Raw genomic sequence first — 20180 nt, 5'->3', positions numbered from 1 at the left:
CCTCCCACCCTCCCTATCCCACCCCTCTAGGTGGTCACAAAGCACCACGCTGATCTCCCTGTGCCATGCAGCTGCTTCCCACTAGCTATCTATTTTACGTTTGGTAGTGTACTCTTGCGTCTCCCTCCCACCCTCCCTATCCCACCCCTCTAGGTGGTCACAAAGCACCGAGCTGATCTCCCTGTGCTATGCGGCTGCTTCCCACTAGCTATGTGTTTTACATTTGGTAGTGTATATCTGTCCATGCCACTCTCTGACTTCGAGACTGTGTTTTTTAAAAATGGTAAATCAGTGCACTGTATTCGCGTTGTGTGTGTGTGCTCTGTGCCTCCTAGCGACCCTGCCAAGTGGATGTTCTTACCTCCGTGTTACGGGGGTGAGGGGGTGGGGTACTGAGCTCAGGGAGATAGGAGCTTCCCGAAGCCACAAGCCAGCCCATCTGGGATTTAAACCCAGGCCTGTCTGACTCCAGAAACTATGTGTTTGCCCTCGTACCACATGGCTGAAGGTGACCCAGAGCTTCGTCCAGCCAGACGTTGGGCAAGCTGGGTTTCCAGATACCTAGCGTTAATCCCTTTGATCAGCGACCTCTGAGGGACAGCTGGTGTGGTCTGCGGAGGGGGGAGTGGGGCTCACTGACCAGGTCGCGCCCTGCTCTGTGATGGGCCGTCCTCGTGAACACCCCTGTCTCAGCAGGAGTGATGTGTCACTCGCAAGAGCTGTTTGTCAGGGGACCCCCGAATGCCATGTTTTTGGTTTCTCGTGTCTACTTTTCGTAGTCTTTCTTTTCCCTGACTTCTTCCACGTCATCAGGTTGTCAGCTGTCACTTCTTGCTTTTGTCAACCGAGTAGGTTCCTTCCCTCTCTGTCTCCGTTGCAGGTTTAGTAACCTGACCCCCGAGCAGGCACCACTGTGCACCAGGTAAGCCTCTTCCACAGCCTATCCCGGAGTCTGCCTCCTGGCAGGTGTGAGATTTTGTGGAGGCTCTGCCTTTGTCATGGAAACGTCTTCCTGGTGTTTCCCAGTGAGAGTGAGATGCTGTTTCCAAGATGGGACCAGAGTCAGTGTGATAAGGCAGGTGCCTTTGCCGTGAAGAGCTGCGTTTTGTTCCTCTTGCTTGTTTTGGGAGGTCACAAGAAATCCAGGCCAGCGCTCAGAGTCCGTTGACACAAGAGTCGATCCTTACATCAAGGGTCCACTGGATGCCAAGCTTTGGCGTGGGTGTGGTGTCAAGGCGAAAAGAAGGGGGAAAGCAGGAAGCTTGAAGTGTAACGGTGGGACCCCAGGTGCTCACAGTAGATCTGATGGAAGCCGCAGAGGTAACGTGGTACCCAACAGGGAACCTGGGCGCAGAGCTGTGCGTAGACGGGCTGGGGGCAAGGTGGCAGGTGAGGGGACGGGCCACAGGTTCTGAAGGGGGTTGTGACTAGCTCTAGTGCGGTTGATGAGAGAAAGATGAGACTTACAGGACAGGCGAGTTTTGAGCAGGAAGTAGAGATCTGAAGGAAGAAGGAAGTGTGGTTGGGAGATTTACAAGAGTCGGGTGGAAGTATTCTTGGCCAGGAAATGCTGACGGAAGGGGAGGCTCAAGAACAGGTTGGGGCTGCAGACAGCTGAGCGGAGAGCCCTGGGGCGACGGGAAGTGGTTGGAGGAGGTGTCTGAGACAGTGCAGGGGGAGGAGAGCCTAGACAAAGGGGCCGTGATGATGGGGAGCAGAAGGAGATGCTGTCAAGTGGTTTCTCTGGGATTTAGGGGCAAAACAGAGCTTTCGGGGGTTCAGGACTTGTGCGCTCCTAGCTGTGAGGTGAGGATGGTCCGTCGGGAGCCAGTTCCTCACTCACGCGCTCTTGGGAAACTTTGGGCACGTCGTTCAGCCCTTTGGATCTGGTGCCCATCCTCTGCTGAGAGAGAGAGAGAGAGAGAGGAATCTTTGCATCTCCTCCACAAACCCTCTAGGCTGTGATGGCAGGTGCCATCTGTCTGTGGGAAGCAGGACCTCAGGTGGATCCGAGGGGCTGATCCTGCCCCACCCAGAAGGAAGGAGGGGACTGGCCGGGGGATAAGTCACCATGGACACCGCCTGACTCTTTGATCCCCCTGAGCCCCTGTTTCACCGCCTGTCTCTGGAACCCCTGAGCTCCCCTTCCTGCTGATGATATTCTCCTGAGTGATGTTCTCCACCCACGCCACATGGGTATGACCAATATAAACAGAAAACGTCTTGACACATTGAATAACATCGTTGCAACACACGTTACAACAGCGACCGCAAGATCTCTCCATTTAATTAGCTGGGCAAGCCCAGGCGCTTCACACAGACATATGCCTCCGTTTCAGGAACAGAAAACCACAGCATTTTGTGGGTTTGGAAGTCACAGACATAAGCAAGAAAAGGACAAAACAAAAAGCTTCAAGATCGCTGCCTGGGAGACTGCTGTCCTCCAGTACCTTCTTGGGATTTTCTCAAGGTAGTCAGGGTGTGGGCAGTTGGGTAACTGCCAGGGATGGCTGTCTGCCCTGGCAGAGTGGCGGACCCCGATGTGGAGAGGCTGAGACCCTCAGCCCGCATCGCCCAGCCCATTCCAGGGCCTCAGGAAGGCCTCCTTGAGGGCTCCGGGCTCAGGGCTGTTGCCTCAGCCCTGTCGGTTTCTTTCATAAAATCCGTGTTAACTGAACACAGGAGAGACAGAGATGAGACTGGAGGACTGGGACCTTGAACTTTTTATTTGGAATTGTAGCCTGGAGGAGGGTAAGGGCAATGGCTTAGTTTCCAGCAGTTATCAGTTCTGACAAAATGGCAGCATTTCCTTAGGCTGACATGCGGCCCAGTCCTCGGCCTCTGGGCAGGCAGGCGAGCCGCTCATCTCCATGCTTACCCCGCCCCCGGTCTGTTTCCCCTTCCTGTCAAACCCTAGGGGCATCGCACTGCCCCCCTCCCCACACCATGGACAGCCTAACACTTCTCTGAAGGTTGAACCCTGGGGGTGAGGTTAAGCCCTCTGATGATCCAGCAGCTGGCTGGAAGCATCTCTCAGGACATCATGAAAGAAAGAGGAGAGTCCCTAAACTCAGACCTCTCACCAGCCAGTTGGGAGAAGACTCAGTGTTTTGGGAGAGAGATTTAAGAGAATGGATAATTCAGTTCCGTTTAATGCAGTATATTTATTGGGCATCTTTGCTGTGTGTGTTTTATTTGTGTTTATTGTTTCAGGTGCTAGAGTTAAAGTGAAGCAAAAGATAGATGTGGACTGATTAGATAACTTACCTAATCACCTTGGGTGATTAGATAATTTACCATCTAACCTAGGACACTCTTGAGAGTGAAAGGGAGCATTATTAATAGTTATGCTGAGTGTATGAGTCAGCTGCTGTCACAATAACACTGCATAACAAACCACCCCCAAATCTACAGCTTACAACAACGGTTGTTTATTTTTCTTGCTCAAGTGTCTGTAGGTTGAGTGGAAAAGCTTTGCTTCAGGCTGAGGGTCGGCTGGGCTTGGCTCCAGGCTTCAGACTGTGTTCAGGTCTCCACAGGTCTGCACGCTCTCCGTAGATCAGAAGCTACCTGGGCGTGGTCCTCTCATGGTGAGTCACAAGAGCACAAGGAAAGGCAGGGAAACACACACACACACACACACACAGTGCCCCTTAAGGCCTCGTTGACATCCCATCCGCTGGGGCTCCACTGGCCAAAGCAGTCAGATGGCCGAGCACAAATCCATGTTTCTGGAACGTTTACTCTTTCTTAAGGGGGAGGAGCCAATATTAGCTGAAGGCCCATGTAACCTGCCCCGTGAGACAACAGGTGTGAACCAGGACTGTTCCGGAAATATGTGGACCTGTGGTCCACCCTCGTCTGGTCTCGTGGAGCTTATGAGCTAGCAGGAAGGACAGATTATGTATCGTTTTTTATTATTATTTTTATCGTTTTAAAATCTTTATTGGACTGTAGTTGATCTACAACGATGTGTCAGTTTCAGGTGTATAGCAAAGTGATACATAAAACTGAGTATATCAGCATATATATATTCTCTTTCAGGATCTTTTCCCTTATAGATTATTACAAGGTATTGAGTGTAGTTCCCTGTGCTGTACAGTAGGTCCTTGTTGTTTATTTTATATACGGTAGTGTGTATACGTTAATTCCAAACTCCTAACGTATGCCGATGATGTATAGTAAATTGTGAGTGTGACATGGGTTACACGAGGAGAGTATGGGGTGTCAGGGGCAACCCAGCCTCACTGGAGAAGGCCAGCTGAGGAGGTGACATTTAAGCGGAGATTTGGTGCATGAGGGAGCCAGGCAGCGACGAGAAGAATGACGACAGTAGCTCTCGGCCCGTGGTACTTCCTGTGTGCCAGGCGCTGTTTAAGCCCCGCGCGCTTGCTAACTCACAACGACCCTTTGAGATATACTATTACCCTCAGTTTACAGATGAGCAGTTCGGACACAAAGAGGATGTGAAGTCACCCGCCGTCACACGGCTAGTGAGTGAGGAAGAGGTGAGGTTTGAACTCCTGAGTCTGGCTCCAGAGTCAGTTCCCTTTGCCACAGGGTACGCTGCCCACAACAGAAAGAGGGGGCCTGGGGTGCCTGGTGTTAGGTCAGCAGTGGGGGGAGTAATGGGGGCCAGGCTGGGGCGAAGCGGGGACCAGGCCCTGGAGGAGCTTCCCGGAACCGCAGGCCAGCCCGTCTGAGATTCGAACCCCGGCCTGTCTGACTCCAGAAATGATGTGTTTTCCCTAGTACCACGTGGCTGAAGGTGACACAGAGCTCCGTTCATTCGTGGGCCGTTTGAAGATTTGGGGCTTTATCCTAAGGAAAAGAGCCTGTCCTTGAAGGGTTTGGCTTATGTGGGTGTAGACGTGTGGACGGCACTACTGATGTGGGCCGGTTGCTTTTACCTTGAAGGGACCTGAGGCTCCTCTGTGTGGGCGCTAGAAGGGACCCGAGATTGTACGTTTTGTGCCAGACAGGATGGAGGGAGGGTGGGGAGTGTGGGGAGAGGACCAGCTTCTCCTCCCGGACGCCCTCTGTCCTTGTGAGAGGACTGGGTGGGCATTCTGGGGAGTGCGACCCTGAGTGCAGTCTTCTTGTCCTCCGCGGCCCAGCTAACCCGCAGGTTTCACTAGGTGGTAATCAGTGCGCGGGAACTGTCTCTCCCCATTCAGCAGCGGGGATGTCTTTGTGGGTGTGATGGTGACCACGGCTGACACGGCACTTACCCCACGCTCACCGGGTACCAGTGTCACCTCGCCCAGTGTGGACCTGATCTGGTCTAATCTTCACGGCAACCCTGTGAAGTTGGCACAATCATTGTCCCCTGTTTTCAAGATGAGGACACAGCAGTACAGAGAAGATAAGTCACTTGCTGCAAATCTCAGGCAGGACCATTCCAGAGTCCATTATTTTAACCACTTTGCTGCACTTTGCGGGAGGAAACCGTGCTGGTGAGACACATGGGCCGCTTCTCAAATGGGGCCCCAAGGCAGAGGGTGGGGGTAGTGGATGGATGTGGTCAGGTGCCCAGATGGGGTGGTAAAAGGTTTCCAGGATCTTTTAGAATAAAACAGATCTGGTTCCTTAAAGAGGGTGTTGCCCTAGATCGTGGGGACTTAGGAATTTTAGATCTGGGGATCCTTGAAAACCATTCTCTTATTTTATATTAAAAAAAAAAAAAAAAAGAACAAAATCCTCTAGCAGAAGGAACAAGGCGGAGGGACAGAGGTATCATGTCTGAGGCCACTTCCAAGTAAGGAATCTTTAATATGTAACCTGCTGACATTTAACAGAGACAGCAGTGAGCTAGGAGGTGGAAGGACGTGTGGGATTAGAGGTGGTGGTGGTGCCCCGGGCAGGGGGATTACCTGCTGCCTTCCTCACCTAACGGGGGGGTTGGGCCAGGTGACCTGTAACGTCCCTTCCGGGGCTAACTTCCTAGGCCGGACGCGATACCGTCTCAAGCCTGAAGCTGGTCTTGGGGCAAGACCCAAGGTTTCCCCAGGGGGCAAGTTGAATTTGGGGTTGGAGCCCAGGAGTCTGGACCCCAGTCCTGGACTCCGTCCATTGGACTCGCCCCCTCTTAGGGGCACCCCCGTACCCACATCCCTGGATTCCTCTCTTCTCTCCATTAACCTCTCCCCCTTCCACGCAACCCATCTCTGGTTTCTTTTGCCTTTCCGGCTTTGATCACATCTGGAGCATTTTGTAGAGTTGATGAGTGTGTGTTTTCCTGTTGGGACACATGGTGTCTATCAGAGACACTGAAGAAGCCCGGATGAGTGCAAAAGTCTGTGTGGCATCTCAAGGGCTGCTGGCCTGGAGGGTGGATGGCAGCTGTGTGGCAGGGGACCTGGCATGAGGGCCAGCTGACTCTCGGGAAGGCCCAGAGGCCCGGCCTGGGGCCTGCTGTTCCACAAGACTGTGAGCTGTCCTAGTGGGTTGGTGCCTGCGTGTGTGTGTGTGTGTGTGTGTGTGTGTGTGTGTGTGTGTGTAAAGGCCTGGAAGTGGTGTCTATCAGAGACACTGAAGAAGCCCGGATGAGTGCAAAAGTCTGTGTGGCATCTCAAGGGCTGCTGGCCTGGAGGGTGGATGGCAGCTGTGTGGCAGGGGACCTGGCATGAGGGCCAGCTGACTCTCGGGAAGGCCCAGAGGCCCGGCCTGGGGCCTGCTGTTCCACAAGACTGTGAGCTGTCCTAGTGGGTTGGTGCCTGCGTGTGTGTGTGTGTGTGTGTGTGTGTGTGTGTGTGTGTGTGTGTAAAGGCCTGGAAGGGCCCCTCTGCCTTGTTGCTATGGGATGCTGCCTTCAGTGCTTTGCTCTCCGTGGTAACCAGGACTCTTATCTGCACATCCAGGAACATAAGCCAAGTGTGTGTCCCCTCCAGGTCGACAGTGGGTGATGGATGTGCTATGGGGCTGAGAGGCAGTGCGGGGCTGTCTGTGAAAGGTGACGGTAATTTCCAGTGAGCCGCCTGGCTGGACCAGTGAGCCTGAGTGTGGATGAGATGCAGAGTGGGCTTCCCAGAGGGAAGGAGCTGGGAGCGTGCCTGCCCCAGGCCCCAAGATCAGCCGTCCCTTTGCTGTGTGTTACCTGCTCCCTTGGCGTTGGCCTTTAATCCCCGTAGTGCTGGGCCTGGGCAGGAGGGAGTGGGCGTGATTCTCCGTGGCTGAAGATGCCCTCGGCAGGAAGAGCGGTGGTGGAGGGAGGAGACAGACTTCATGAAGGTGATTCTCAAGGGCTGAGGTCCCACTTGCCCTCCTTTACTGCTCTTTCTCCCTCTTATGGGTGGAGGGGTAGTGGGTGTGTCCAGCCAACGCTGTTTACCTTCTGTTTGGAGCCTGACCCCCGGCTCCCCCGAGGCTGTCTCCTCCACCCTCCCCACACCCCCCAGAGGTTTTTATCTCCAGGCTTCACGGCTATGTGCAGCCCCCTCGAGCTCTGTGTTCCCCTTGAGCTTTCTCCTTCGCTCCCCCGATAACGCTCACATTTTATTTATCCCTTTTCCTTCCATCTCCTTTCCTTACCCAGCTCCTCCAGCTCTGTACACCCCTCGTGAGGTCTTCCAGGTCTGCGGGCAAGGGACCCCCGGCTGGGAGTTCCCAGGCCCAGGGTGGGGAGTGCTGGGGCCTGCCCCGCCGAGTTCAGCCAGGCAGCTTGTAAATGCGCCTGCAGGTCTAACAGAGCGCAGCCCCGTCTGTGCACGGCTTGAACTAAAATGCAGACGCCCCTGGACGCGGTTGGGGACGTAAACAGCTAGTGGGTTGAGAGCTTCAAGCAGCAAGCGCAGACTTGGCGGGAGAGAGGCAGGTGCGGGCTGGCCTGGGCGGGCTTTCTCACGGCTGTTTCTCCAGGCTCCCCGACCTCCTGGATTCTAGGCTCCAGAGCGCCTCTCTCGGGCAGCAGGTCCGGGAGTGAGGCTCCTCCTTGATTGTGTGGGGACAGAGGAGAGCAGATGTTCTAGTCTGTCTTCCGTTTAATGTGTCTTGCTCAGGGAGAGGCCTTAGGAGGAGGGTGGGGAGAGAGCTGAGGGTGTGGCCTGGGCGGCACCCTGGAGCCTCTGACACTGGGACTCTGGTTGGGACTCCCGAGTCCAGGGGTTGGAGCCCGAGCTCAGCCGGCAGGGCGGCCCCTCCCGTGGGGCCGGGGGCAGGCAGCCACGTGCTGTGACCTGCTTGTTCACCCATTCCCTGGTCATTCAAAGTGCTTCAGCAAACACCTGTACTGTGGCAGGAGCCGTCCAGGCAGTGGTGCTGAAAAGCCCCGGCCCTCAGGAAGCTTATAGTCAACCTGGAGAAGAGACAGGTCAGCGGGTGCCTCCAGAAGCATGATGAACGCTCAGACAGAAGGTGTGCAGGGGGCTCGCGGAGGGACAAAGAGGGGCTCCCTCATCAGTCAGGGGAGACCTCCTGGAAGATGCAAGGACGGAGCTGAAGTTTGAATAATGACTTGATGTAAAATGGGGGTAGAAGAGGGGGCTGGGCATCCCGGGCCGGGAGACCGGCATGAATTGAGGCAGGAAGTGGGGAAAAAGGCAGCGTCCTTCAGGGGCTTCCAGGGGCGGAGCGTGGCAGGGATGGGGAGTGTTTGTGATCGGTGGGGGGAGGTCGAAGGCAGGGAAGGCAGGGAAGGCAGGCAGGGGTCCCATCATCAGCCTTCACCTCTGAAGCGCAAGTGGTGTGGAAGGTCAGACTTGAAGAACGTTATTTGAGGGATCGAGAAGGCTCCCCTCACTACTTCTCCCAGGAGTGTGCCACAGCCAGGGCGAAGCGAGGCCTCGTGGACATGGGGCGTAGTGTCAGTGCGTCTCCAGGGGAGCGAGGGTGTCAGGGTGAGAGAAGGACCAGAGCTGGGAGACGAGACCTCAGGTGAGGAAACGGAAGCTCAGGAAAGACAGGAGCCCGAGGACACACAGCCAGTCAGCTCTGAGTGAGAGCGGATCAGAAGCAGTGACCCCGCAGCCCTGCTCGGGGGCGGCTCTGTCTGCTCCACTTCCAACACCACCTGCTTCCTATGGAAACGTCATGGGGACGTTTCTGCAAAATCCACACGCACATTGCAAGGTCACCGTCACCCTGGCCTTCTACCCCGATGCTTTCTGAGAGCCGGGTTTACCTGCTTGTGCTTCATCTCCTGTTCCCGGTTCCCCTGGGGGTGGAGATTCTGAAGAAGAAAGGCAGCGCTGACTGGCTAGCCTCCATCAAGGGGGCTGTGTCACAGGGTCGCGTCACAGGCTTCGGGTCCTTGAGAATGGGAGGCACACGTCAGCTTTTCCATTGGTACACAGTTACCTTGAAAGAGAACAGAATCTGGGACTTCCCTGGCGGTCCCGTGGTTAAGGCCCCATGCTTCCACTGCAGGGGGTGCGGGTTCAATCCCTGGTCAGGGAACTAAGATCCTGCGTGCCACGCAGCCAAAAAAAAAGAAAAAAAAGGTAACGGAATCAAGATTCAAAGTGTTCTTGACAAGAGGGAGCCTTGAGTCCAGACCAACAGGTGAAATTCAGCAGTGGTGGCCGTAAAGCCTGTACATACGGGACAGGACTGAGGGGATCTGATTTGGAGGGCGATTGTGTGAGAGACATGAAGGCGGCAGTGGAAAGTTGGCCACAGCTAAACGTGAGCTCTCACCGTGTTGCCAAACGTGAACTTGTCTGACCCTGAAGTAATGAACTCATGGGGTATGGGCTGTTGGTAATTATGGGGTCACCGCCCTTGAGTCCACCGTGGACGATGTGCTCAATTCTGGTGCCCCATTTAAAGAGGTGCGTTGACACTGGAGAAGATTCATGACTGTTGCAAACAGGTGGCCCTAGGGAAGCTTTCAGCCAAAAGACATTAAAAAATTTTCGGTCCACTATGTCTGTGAGTCTGTTTCTGCTTTGTAGATAGGTTCATCTGTGCCATATCTTAGATTCCACACGTAAGTGATACTATACGGTATCCATCTGTCTCTGTCTGACTTACTTCACTTAGTATGAGCATCTCTAGGTCCACCCATGTTGCTGCAAATGGCATTATTTTGTTCTTTTTTATGGCTGAGTAGTATTTGTGGTTGCCAATGGGAAAGGGGGGTGCGGGAGGGATGGATTGGGAGCTTGGGGTTAGTAGATGCAAACTATTAATATATATATATTATAGAATGGATAAACAATAAGGTCCTACTGGATAGCACAGGGAACCATATTCAATATCCTGGGATAAACCAGCATGGAAAAGAGTATAAAAAAGAATGTATATATGCGTAAAAATTTTTTTTTTGGTCCAGAAGATTTTTTAAAAAAACATTAAATGTGAATATTTTCAGGTGGAACCTGCGTTCTCTCGTGCCCCACATCTCCCAGCATCCCCTGTTGTCTTATGTCCGGCAGCTCACATTTCCACGACGTGTCTTACCCTTTTCAACCTGTGCCTCTTGAGTTAAAGCGATGGTTCCCAGTTCTGGCAGCTCACTGGAAACTTGGGAGACCTGCTAAACACAGATTCCCTACTTCCACACGTGGCCATTGTGGAGTATCTGGTACAGGACTAGCTTTTCTGCCTTCAAGTAGAAAGCTAGTTAGGTAGATATGTAAAAACTGTTTTCAGATATTAGAGAACAGGCAGGTAATCCCTGAAAGAATGAGGCTAGCCCTACAGTTGCTCTGAACAAGGACAAAATAAAATAGCAAGATGGTAGACTTAAATCCCACCAAATTGGTAATTACATTAGTATAAATGGCCTCAACATCAAAAGTAAGAGGTAGAAATTGTTAGATTGGATAAAAAAGCAATACCCAGCTATATGCTGCCTACTGGAAACATACTTTATAAAGGAACAGGTAGGTTAAAAGTAAAAGGATGAAAAGAGATATACCATGTTAACAGTAATCAAAAGAAAGCTGAAGTGGCTGTGTTAAAATCAGACAAAGCAGGCTTTAGGGTAAGGAATATTATCGGAGATGTGGATAATGTTCATATTGGTGAAAGGGCAACTCAAGAAGATGGAACAATTTTATTAGGATTGTGTGTACCTGATAACAGCTTCAAAATACATGGAACGAAAATTGACAAAACAGAAAGAAGAAGAAGGACAAATCCACAATTATATTTGGTGATTTAAACTCTCTTAGTAATTAAGAGAACAAGTAGACAATCAGTAGGGATGCAAACTTGGAAAATGTCATGAAGGCACTTCTCTTAATGGCTATCTATAGAGCAGCGCGCCCAAACTGCAGCAAACACGTTATTTTCAAGTGCTCGTGGACCATGTACTGAGCTAAACCATGTCCTAGTCCATAAGACAAGTTCCAGCGGTTTTTAAGACTCGAGGTCATATGGCATATATGCTCAGGCCATGGTGGGAGTGGAATTAAGTTAGAGCCCTTCACACAAAGGCCTCCCTGCAGCTCCCTCTGCCCCTGCCCCCTCCTCGCGTGCAGGGCCACACCTCCTTCACTTGCTGCAGGCTGACCAGAGTCAGCCCCGTCAGGCACCATTCTTCTTTGATAGACACTGGGGGCCTTGGAAAAAATTTTGAAATAGGTGACATTCGTTAACAAGTGGGAAAAAGGATAAAGTTCATACGGCCCGTTCGGGATGTCCCAACTGTTTATATATTTATATATAGTAATATAAAAATATTTACATTTTAAATTAATTTATATTTATTAATATAAAACATTTATATTATATAAGTAATATAAAAAAGCATTCTTTTATATTCTCTGATCATCTCCTTGCATGAAACATGTACTCCAGGCAGAAACCTCAAGTCCAGAGACAGAACTTTGTTACCCTTATAACTAATATCAGGGAAACAGAATCCGGAGACTCAGCTAGACCTGGGGCCATTTAGGACTTTGGCCTAAGGCATCATCTCTAGAAGCAGGGGGACAGGCCTCCATGAAGATTGGTAAGCAAGGATGGATGTATGTCTGAAATATAGTCTGTTTAGTCCACATTATTTGAATACCTCTAATTTCGCCCGAGAGTCCTTTTCTCACATTTGTTATGCTAGTCAACAGGCCATTATTTTTAGCCATGAAAATCCATTTCTTACTCCCTGTATGCTAATTAACCAAGCTGTGCTCGTGGATAGAGATAAGGGAAGCAGAAATGCCACCTGTGAGCACGGGCTTTCTGAGCAGAGCACCTGCTGGGCACCTGGGCTGTCTTGGCCGGCACCTGCATCCTAGCTTCAGTCCAGTAAGGCACATCCTCTCACACTTTATATGACGAGGTGTTTGAAAGTAAATTCTACACATTGTAACATTTTCCTGGACGATGTCCCCTTCTTTTAAAGATGTCGAGGAAAGGATGCCCACTGGCTCCCCTGGTGACCTATTCCTATGTTTCCTGAAGTCATCAAGCTTTCCTTTTCCCCTTCCAAAATCTGCTTCCAGGAACATCTTTAATCCCGTTTTCGGAGCCTCCTTCAAAATGTGCGTGGCCCCCGCTGCCTGCCCTGCCTTGTGACTTTAAGACTTGCGCTTCCCGAGGGCAGAGAGTGGGTTTGAGTGCGTTTGTTTCCCTGCTGGTTATGTTTACAAGCGAAGGATCATCCTGCCCCCTCGTAAATGGCTATGAACTTTCTCTCTGTGGTTGTCACACTAACTGCTTTATGCTCAGATGATTATTTCCAGCGATCCCTTTGTTCACTTGTCTTCTCTACTGAAGTCAAAGGATGGATGGGATGTGTAGGGAGGTGGGATGAACTAATGGACGTTTCTCCGTTTTCTTCTCTGAAGCCTTTTCAAAAAAATTATTTATTTATTTATTTAATTTTTAAATTGGGGTAGAGTTGTTTTACAATGTTGTGTTAGTTTCTACTGGACAGCGAAGAGATTGTTCCTACAAGCAAGAAACAACTTATCTTTTTAGCAATTACAAATGTTTAGGTTCTATACCACATAATGGATAACCTACCTTAACTAATAAAAAAAGATTAATCTGGACTCTTTACATTTTATTTATTTATTTATTTATTTTAATTGGGGTGTAGTTGTTTTACAATGTTGTGTTAGTTTCTACTGGACAGCGAAGTGGAGTTCCCTGTGCTATACAGCAGGTTCTCCTTAGTTATCTGCTTTGTACATGGTAGTGTGTATACGTCTATCCCAATCTCCCAGTTCATCCCACGCCCCTATTCCCCCCTTGGTGTCCATATGTTTGTTCTCTACATCTGTGTCTTTACTTCTGCCTTACAGACCGGTTCATTTATACCATTTTTCTAGATTTCACGTATATGCGTTAATATACGATATTTGTTTTTCTCTTTCTGACTTCACTCTGTATGACAGTCTCTAGGTCCATCCACGTCTCTACAAATGGCCCAGTTTTGTTCCTTTTTAAGGCTGAGTAATATTCCAGTGTATGTAGTACCACATGTTTATCCATTTGTCTGTTGATGGACGTTTAGGTTGCTTCCATGACCTGGCTATTGTAAATAGTGCTTCAGTGAACTTTGGGGTGCGTGTGTCTTTTTGAATTATGGTTTTCTCAGGGTATATGTAGGCCCAGTAGTGGGATTGCTGGGTCACATGGTAATTCTATTTTTAGTTTTTTAGGAACCTCCATACTGTTCTCCATAGAGGCTGTATCAATTTACATTCCCACCAACAGTGCAAGAGGGTTCCCTTTTCTCCACACCCTCTGAAGGCTTTTGAAGCCTAAGAAATGAGACGTTGCTACTTAGAGGACGGGGCATGGGCTAAATGACTCCTGTAAAATGGGGAGCAATTGGTTTTATTTGTTTCTTACTTTTTTGAAACAATTTCACACTTAAGAGAAAAATTTCAAAAATAATACAAGGAACTCCCTACTCAGATTCCTCAGGTCATACCTGGCCACATTTGCTCTGTCGTTTCCTCTTTCTCTCTCTCTATGAATATATTATTATTATTATTAGACCGTTTAAGGGAACGTGGCAGACATCATGCCTCTTTATCCCTGAATACGTCAGTGTGTGGTTTCTAAAAACGAAGAATTATTTTCTCACAGTGTAATTTTTTTCAAAACCAGGAAATTTAACATTGCTGTTATATCATTAGCTAGTCTGCGATACGTCCTGAAACTTCAGTTGTCCCAATAATGTCCCATACTACAATGTATAGTTAGCCTATCTTGTTAGTCTCCTTTAATTTGTAATCTCTTCTTTGTCTTCATGGCACTGACATTTTTGAAGAATAAAGGATCGCATTGTCGGAGGCTCTCAATTTGGGTTCGTCTGATGTTTCCTCATGACTGGATCCAGATTGTGCGTTTTTAGTAGGAATCCTACGTAAGTGATGTGTGTCCTTTTCGATACGTCGCAACAGGAGGGCTGTGCTGTGTCCCTTTTACAGTGCTGTTGGCTTTGATCACTGGGTTATGATCGTGTCTACCGGATTCCTGGGCAGTGAGGTTACTGGATTTCCTTTGTAATTATTAAGAAATTTATCTGGAGAGTCTTTGAGATGCTGTGACTGTCCTGGCCCTCGTCAGATTTTCACCCATTACTTTTAGCATGCGGGAATTGTTTTTGGATTCTTGTACTTATTGGGCAGCATTGCGGAGGGAAAAGGACTGGTCAGACTTCTTATTAAAGGCTCTGCTTAGTGTGTGACCACGCCCTGTCCCCATGGTGTGTGCCGCGAAAAAAGGAGGCTTTTTGGATTATCTAAATTGCGAATAGAGAAGAGAGATTTAATTTAATTTTAAATGACATTGTGTGTGTGTATTTGGGAAGGGAGGCAGTGAGCCAAAATGTGGAAGTTGGAGAAGGAAGCTAGATTAGAGAGAAGGAAGCAAACAAAATCTCCTTGTTGACTGAGCTCTTGATCGATCCTGTCAATGCACAGTAAGTTTCTGTAATTAATCAGATGAGCAACCCGTCAGGTTTCCAGTCTTGGATATAGACTCCTGGATCTAGGAGGGTTCTCCAGAGACCATCTAATTCAAATCTCTGCCTCTGGGAAGGAATCATTGGAAACATCAGATGAGTTGGGCTTTTCTTTCCTTGTTGATGCTTCCAGAGGGGGAGACACCCGTGTTCTTCCTTGTATAATGCAGAACTGCGAACTTGGGGAGCAGAAAGAAAAAGTCCGATGAGCTCCGTACCTGTAGGGAACCTATGTGCTCTTAGAAGGGAGATGCCTCAAATGCCTCAAATGGCCATTCCCCATCCTCATCAAAATCCTTTCAGCGTTTAATCTAAAATTGATTCCACTGTTTTTGGACCGCTCTGTCTGGACTACAACACTTAACATTCACTGTCTCATACTGTTCATTACACTTTCATCTGGGACTGGTCTTGCTTCGAGGTGATCATATTTCATTGATTCTAAGAGTCTGCGGATTGTAAGATGCACATTTATTTCATGGAATACATAAAAAAGGTGAACATTTAAATCGATGAGATAGGGTTTAAGAACACCGGTGGTAGAATCCATAATTTCTTTTTTTAAAGATTTGAATAAGTTTTTTAAAAAAATTAATTAATTAATTTATTTATTTTTGGCTGCATTGGGTCTTCGTTGCTTCACGTGGGCTTCCTCTAGCTGTGGCGAGCGAGGGCTACTCTTCGTTGCATTGCGCAGGTGCGTGGGCTTCAGTAGTTGTGGCTCATGGGCTCTAGAACCCAGGCTCGGTAGTTGTGGTACCTGGGCTTAGTTGCTCCACGGCATGTGGGATCTTCCCGGATCAGGGCTCGAAGCCGCGTGCCCTGCATTGGCAGGCGGATTCTTAACCACGGAGCCACCAGGGAGGCCCAGAATCCATAATTTCTGCTGGTCCATTCATTCATTCAACATTTGCTCAACAAAAATGATGTGCTAGTTTTTTGGGGGAAGTACAAAGAATCCCCTTCAGCACTTAGCTGAAATTCAAGAAGATAAAGAAAAAAATTGGAATTGGATAAACCTTGAGTTTGATCTTTTTGTCACCACTTCCTGGCTTTATGATCTTGGGAAAGTCCTTCTGTTCCTCTGTGTCTCAGCGAAATGGGGTTGATCATGCCCATCTAGTAGTGCTCTTGGGAGGCCTGGTAATAATATCTGAAAATCATCTAGCTTAGTGTCTGACACCGAATGCAATTCTTACTAGAGTAGGCACCCAGTAAGTATCCGTAAACAGATGGATTTGTCGGCATGAGCTTAAGATGTTTGGTCATAAGGGCGCGTTGCAGTCGCCATTCCTTTTGACGCCTAAGTGGCCTTCCCTCTGCTCTGATGGAAGCCGTTCTGTTCCGTTGCCGGTGGAGGTGGAGAACAGTGGGACACCTACTCTCTGATAAAGTTTGAGGACAGAAGTGAACTCAGCCCTACACATTGATCTTGAAACTAGGGAAATGATGTGGCACCTTACGCATCTGAGGGTTGGACATCTGGGGGCCATTTCTCCCAGTCCCCTCTGCCCCGTGGCACGTCTGCTCCCACCTGATTGCAGTTACGTTCCCAGGCGTCAATGTTACTCACGGGGCCGGGTGCCACTGCCATTTGAATATGGTGACCAGCTCCAACTATTTTCCTGGCATGTTCCAAGCTTGCCTGAAGCCATGCTATGCGTTTTGTTCTTTTCTTTTCCCCCCTTTTCATTGTGAAATCTATGTGTTTTCCTGGCACGAGGAGAGAAAGATGGGGGTGGGAAGACCCAATCAAATCCATATGTTTGCGATGCATTTGCCCTGAAATAGTAAGAAAGCGTTGTTGGGAAATAGCCTCTGGCTGACTTAGGGGCCACTTTTCCAAGCCCCGCATTGGTGTCTTCATCTCCCCAGCTCATGCTACCGCTTGCCAGGTTTGGAGAGGATCAAGTTCACGTGGGGACTCTGCTCTCTTCTCCTCTCCCCTTTCTTGCTGTCTTCGTTCCTAAGACCTTGTCTCCTTCTCTGTATTCTCAGCTGAGGTGAGGACAGATCATTGAATCTTCACTTCTCTGGAGCCCGTGTGAGGCTGTAGCTGATTATTGCTACCCGTGACCTCACCGCCTCATTTAGAGATGATTCCTCTTAGCATGTGCAACGCTGAGGATTCTTGGTGCATATGCTGGTGCCTCGAGCTACAGCTCCTTGGCCTCGGAGAACGCCCTAACTCCAGTGGCTCTTTTGGTTTCTCCAAGCTCGTGTCACTTTGCACATCTGATTATTTTTAAGCTCGCTGTCATTCTTTCACCTCAATATGTTTTGTATATGTGTTGAAGAGCTATTTGTCCTTCATGCGTTTGCTGTCATGTGTCTGGGGCTCTGAAAGAGCTTGGAGGAAGGTTTGGATGAGGGAGTCATGATCTTTCCCTAAGCCCTGGAAGCTGAATTCTTTGGCGCCTCTTGTGTTCCGGAGCCCTCTCCTAGAACTTTGGAGTGGTCCTCCAGGCATCGTTCTCCACTCAGGTAGCTCAGGAGCCGTGCCAGGGATCGGAAAGCATGTAACCTTTGACTCAGGCCTCAAGTTCTGCTGGAGTTCTGCATTTGTATAGCAATGAGAAGTAGTCACTGGGACCGAGATTGCATCTAAGCTCAGAGGAGCTCCTCATCCTCTAGTACTTAAATTAAAAGATGTTGATGGGGTCGGGGTGGGGCAAGGTCTGCCCCCGTGTGGGTTCTTCCAGGGAATCAGGAGCCTGCTCAGGAGCCGGGAGCTACCCCTGCGTGCCTCGATTCCTAAAGGGCTTCCATGTGAATCACTTGACACTTTCTTTCTTTCTTTCTTTTTTTTCAAATTACTTTTTATTGGAGTATAGTTGCTTTACAATGTTGTGTTAGTTTCCGCTGTATAACAAAGTGAATCAGCTATACATATACATATATCTACCTTTTTTTAGATTTCCTTCCCATTTAGGTCACCTCAGATCATTGAATAGGGTTCCCTGTGCTATATAGTAGGTTCTCATTAGTTATCTAATTTATACATAGCAGTGTGTATATGTCAATCCCAATCTCCCAGTTCAACCCACCTCCCTTCCCCCCCTTGGTAACCATAAATTTGTTTTCTACATCTGGGACTCTGTTTCTGCTTTGCAGATAAGTTCATCTGTACCGTTTTTCTAGATTCCACATATAAATGATATTATATGATGTTTGTCCTTCTCTTTCTGATTTACTTCACTCTGTGTGACAGTCTCTAGGTCCATCCATGCTGCAGCTTTGCTTTCTTCTGCTTTTTGCCGTTGACTTGACACACACAGGTGCTCCTGAGGCACAGGCTCGTCATTCATGCGTTCAGCAGGGACTTGTCAGGTGCTGGGAAAGGGTAGGGCCTTGTACAGTGCCCGGGTGGAGAAGAAGAGATGAATAAGCGCTGGAGGTGCGTGCAGTAAGGCTGGGGAGACAAGACACAACCCCTTAAATAACAGGAGAGCAGTTGAGCTGATCAAGCTCAGGCAACGGAGGCAGAAGACGTGGTGTCCGTCCCAGCATCCCCCGTCATAGTTATTTGGCTTTGGGCCAGTTGTTTACATCTGTGACCTTCACTTTCTTTTCCCAAAGAGTGGTTGGGTGGATTGCATGGGATAAGGTGTGTGAAGGTACTTTATATACTATGAAGTGCTGTGCAGTCTTTCAGTATTGATCGTGATCATAAAGTTGCAGTACAATGCAGAGGAACTGAGTTCTAGAAAGTAACAGATGAGGTATGAAGACATATGTCTGCCCGTGGCGCTCGTTACTGGTGTGGGGTCCGAGGAAGGAATGATTGGGTTGAAGGGATGGAATGGGCTTGGGCGAGGATTTTTTTGATGGTCTCCCATGTAGCCTGGGCATACCTGAACATCTTTACCCCTAATCAGGATATGTGAGGATGGGGTTCCGACGGTGTGAGTTTGACAGCTTTTAAAGCTGCTTTTATGTCAGAATGTTGGGCCCATGCTCCTCTCTCTGTTCATTACGATCATGTGCTGCTCTCCGCACCAAAGGTTGCAGGGGTGCTGGGCAGGGCACTGGGTGGGAAGGGTTTCTGAGGTAAGGTAACATACCTTCTCAGGGGCAAAGGAGGTCCACCGGGGAGAGGTTAGAGGGAGAATACTATCCTGACAAACTCCTAAAGAAGAGATTTCTGGCACAGGATAATGTATCCTAATAGTTGGAAAAACAAGCTGGAAGCTTTTCGTTTTTATTCTTCCATCATTTTTAACATGACTTATGGGCACATGGTGATCCTCTGGGTCAAGATGAAACAACGGAGATTTTTCCTATTTTGTAGGATTTATTTTTCTCTCTCTCTCTCTCCCTCTCTCTGTGAGATATACAGCTATTATTATTCCCTTATCCGTTAATGATATTCTTTTGGAGGAGGGGGAAGGTACAATCACCAGTGGAAAGCAAGGGTTTGGAATTGGAAGCACACTGGGACAGTGGAAGGGATCAGAAACTCTCAAGATGGACAGACTTTGGTTGGAAAATCAGATGCGTAGTTAACTGGACCTTGGGCATGGGGTTTAACTTCATTGAGGCCGGTTTTCCTTATCTGCAAATCGGGGGAACAAGTCCCAGCCCGTAGGGTAGGGATTAAACCATCCGTGTATGTCAAAAGCAGTGCAGGCCCTCAGAAAGCGTTCTTTTCCTTCCCTTCCTCGACAAATGAGACGGGAGTTCATTTGGGAAAAGGGAAGTCACCACGATGGGGTGCCGTGCCCAGCAACAGAGTGAACAGGGTTATTTTTAAGGTGAGAAACGCACCTTAAATGTGAAAGAGAACCAACCGGAGCGCCCTTGGGATTTCACGTGGATGAGCCCTGAGGGGAGAACACGGGCTGCAGGAGCTTAGGACGGGCCTGGCCCGTGTCGGTGATGAGCAGACAGAGCTTGGGAGGGCTGGGCCCTGCTTCAGTTTTCCTGGAGTTTCCACCGTGGCATAGGTATTCTCCAAAACGTTGACACCAACATCTGCCACGAGCTTTCGGTAAAAGCTGGGCTTTGTATCAAGACGTTTCTTCCTCAGCCTCTCAAGGTAAACTGTAACTGGTGCCTGAGCATGATTGTCGCATGTCGTCGTGCTCATCTTTCTTTCCTCTTGGGAATATTGAAGAACACTTCTTTTAGTTACACGGGAAAAAACGTGATATTTTTTTCTGCCACCTGCACACGTTCTGGAATAGCAAAGTCAAAACAGTTCTTCAGCCTCTTCTTATCCCAATCTCTGGCCTCTTTCTTTGCTTCCTGGAAGAGTGTGGAGTATGGCGGCCACAGTAATTTGTGCTGACGTCCTCTGCTTTCGAATTTTAATGGC

The 20180-nt window shown here is 49.2% G+C and overlaps 1 protein-coding gene and 1 long non-coding RNA gene across 9 annotated transcripts in view; one reads left to right on the top strand and one right to left on the bottom strand.

The window, feature by feature from the left end:
- The window catches only part of ANO2 (anoctamin 2), a 299540-nt gene that overhangs the window by 101117 nt on the left and 178243 nt on the right, over nucleotides 1-20180 (top strand). The window lies entirely within an intron of this gene.
- Nucleotides 1741-7736, bottom strand: LOC102991451 (uncharacterized). Its single transcript, XR_447492.3, has 3 exons — nucleotides 7531-7736; nucleotides 7097-7282; nucleotides 1741-1903 (listed from the first exon to the last, which is right to left on the bottom strand). It is a non-coding gene; the product is annotated as an uncharacterized lncRNA (long non-coding RNA).

The sequence above is a fragment of the Physeter macrocephalus genome, chromosome 6, assembly GCF_002837175.3.
Source record: "Physeter macrocephalus isolate SW-GA chromosome 6, ASM283717v5, whole genome shotgun sequence".
NCBI classification, from domain to species: Eukaryota; Metazoa; Chordata; class Mammalia; order Artiodactyla; family Physeteridae; genus Physeter; species Physeter macrocephalus.
This window is presented reverse-complemented; position numbering and strand designations above follow the sequence as displayed.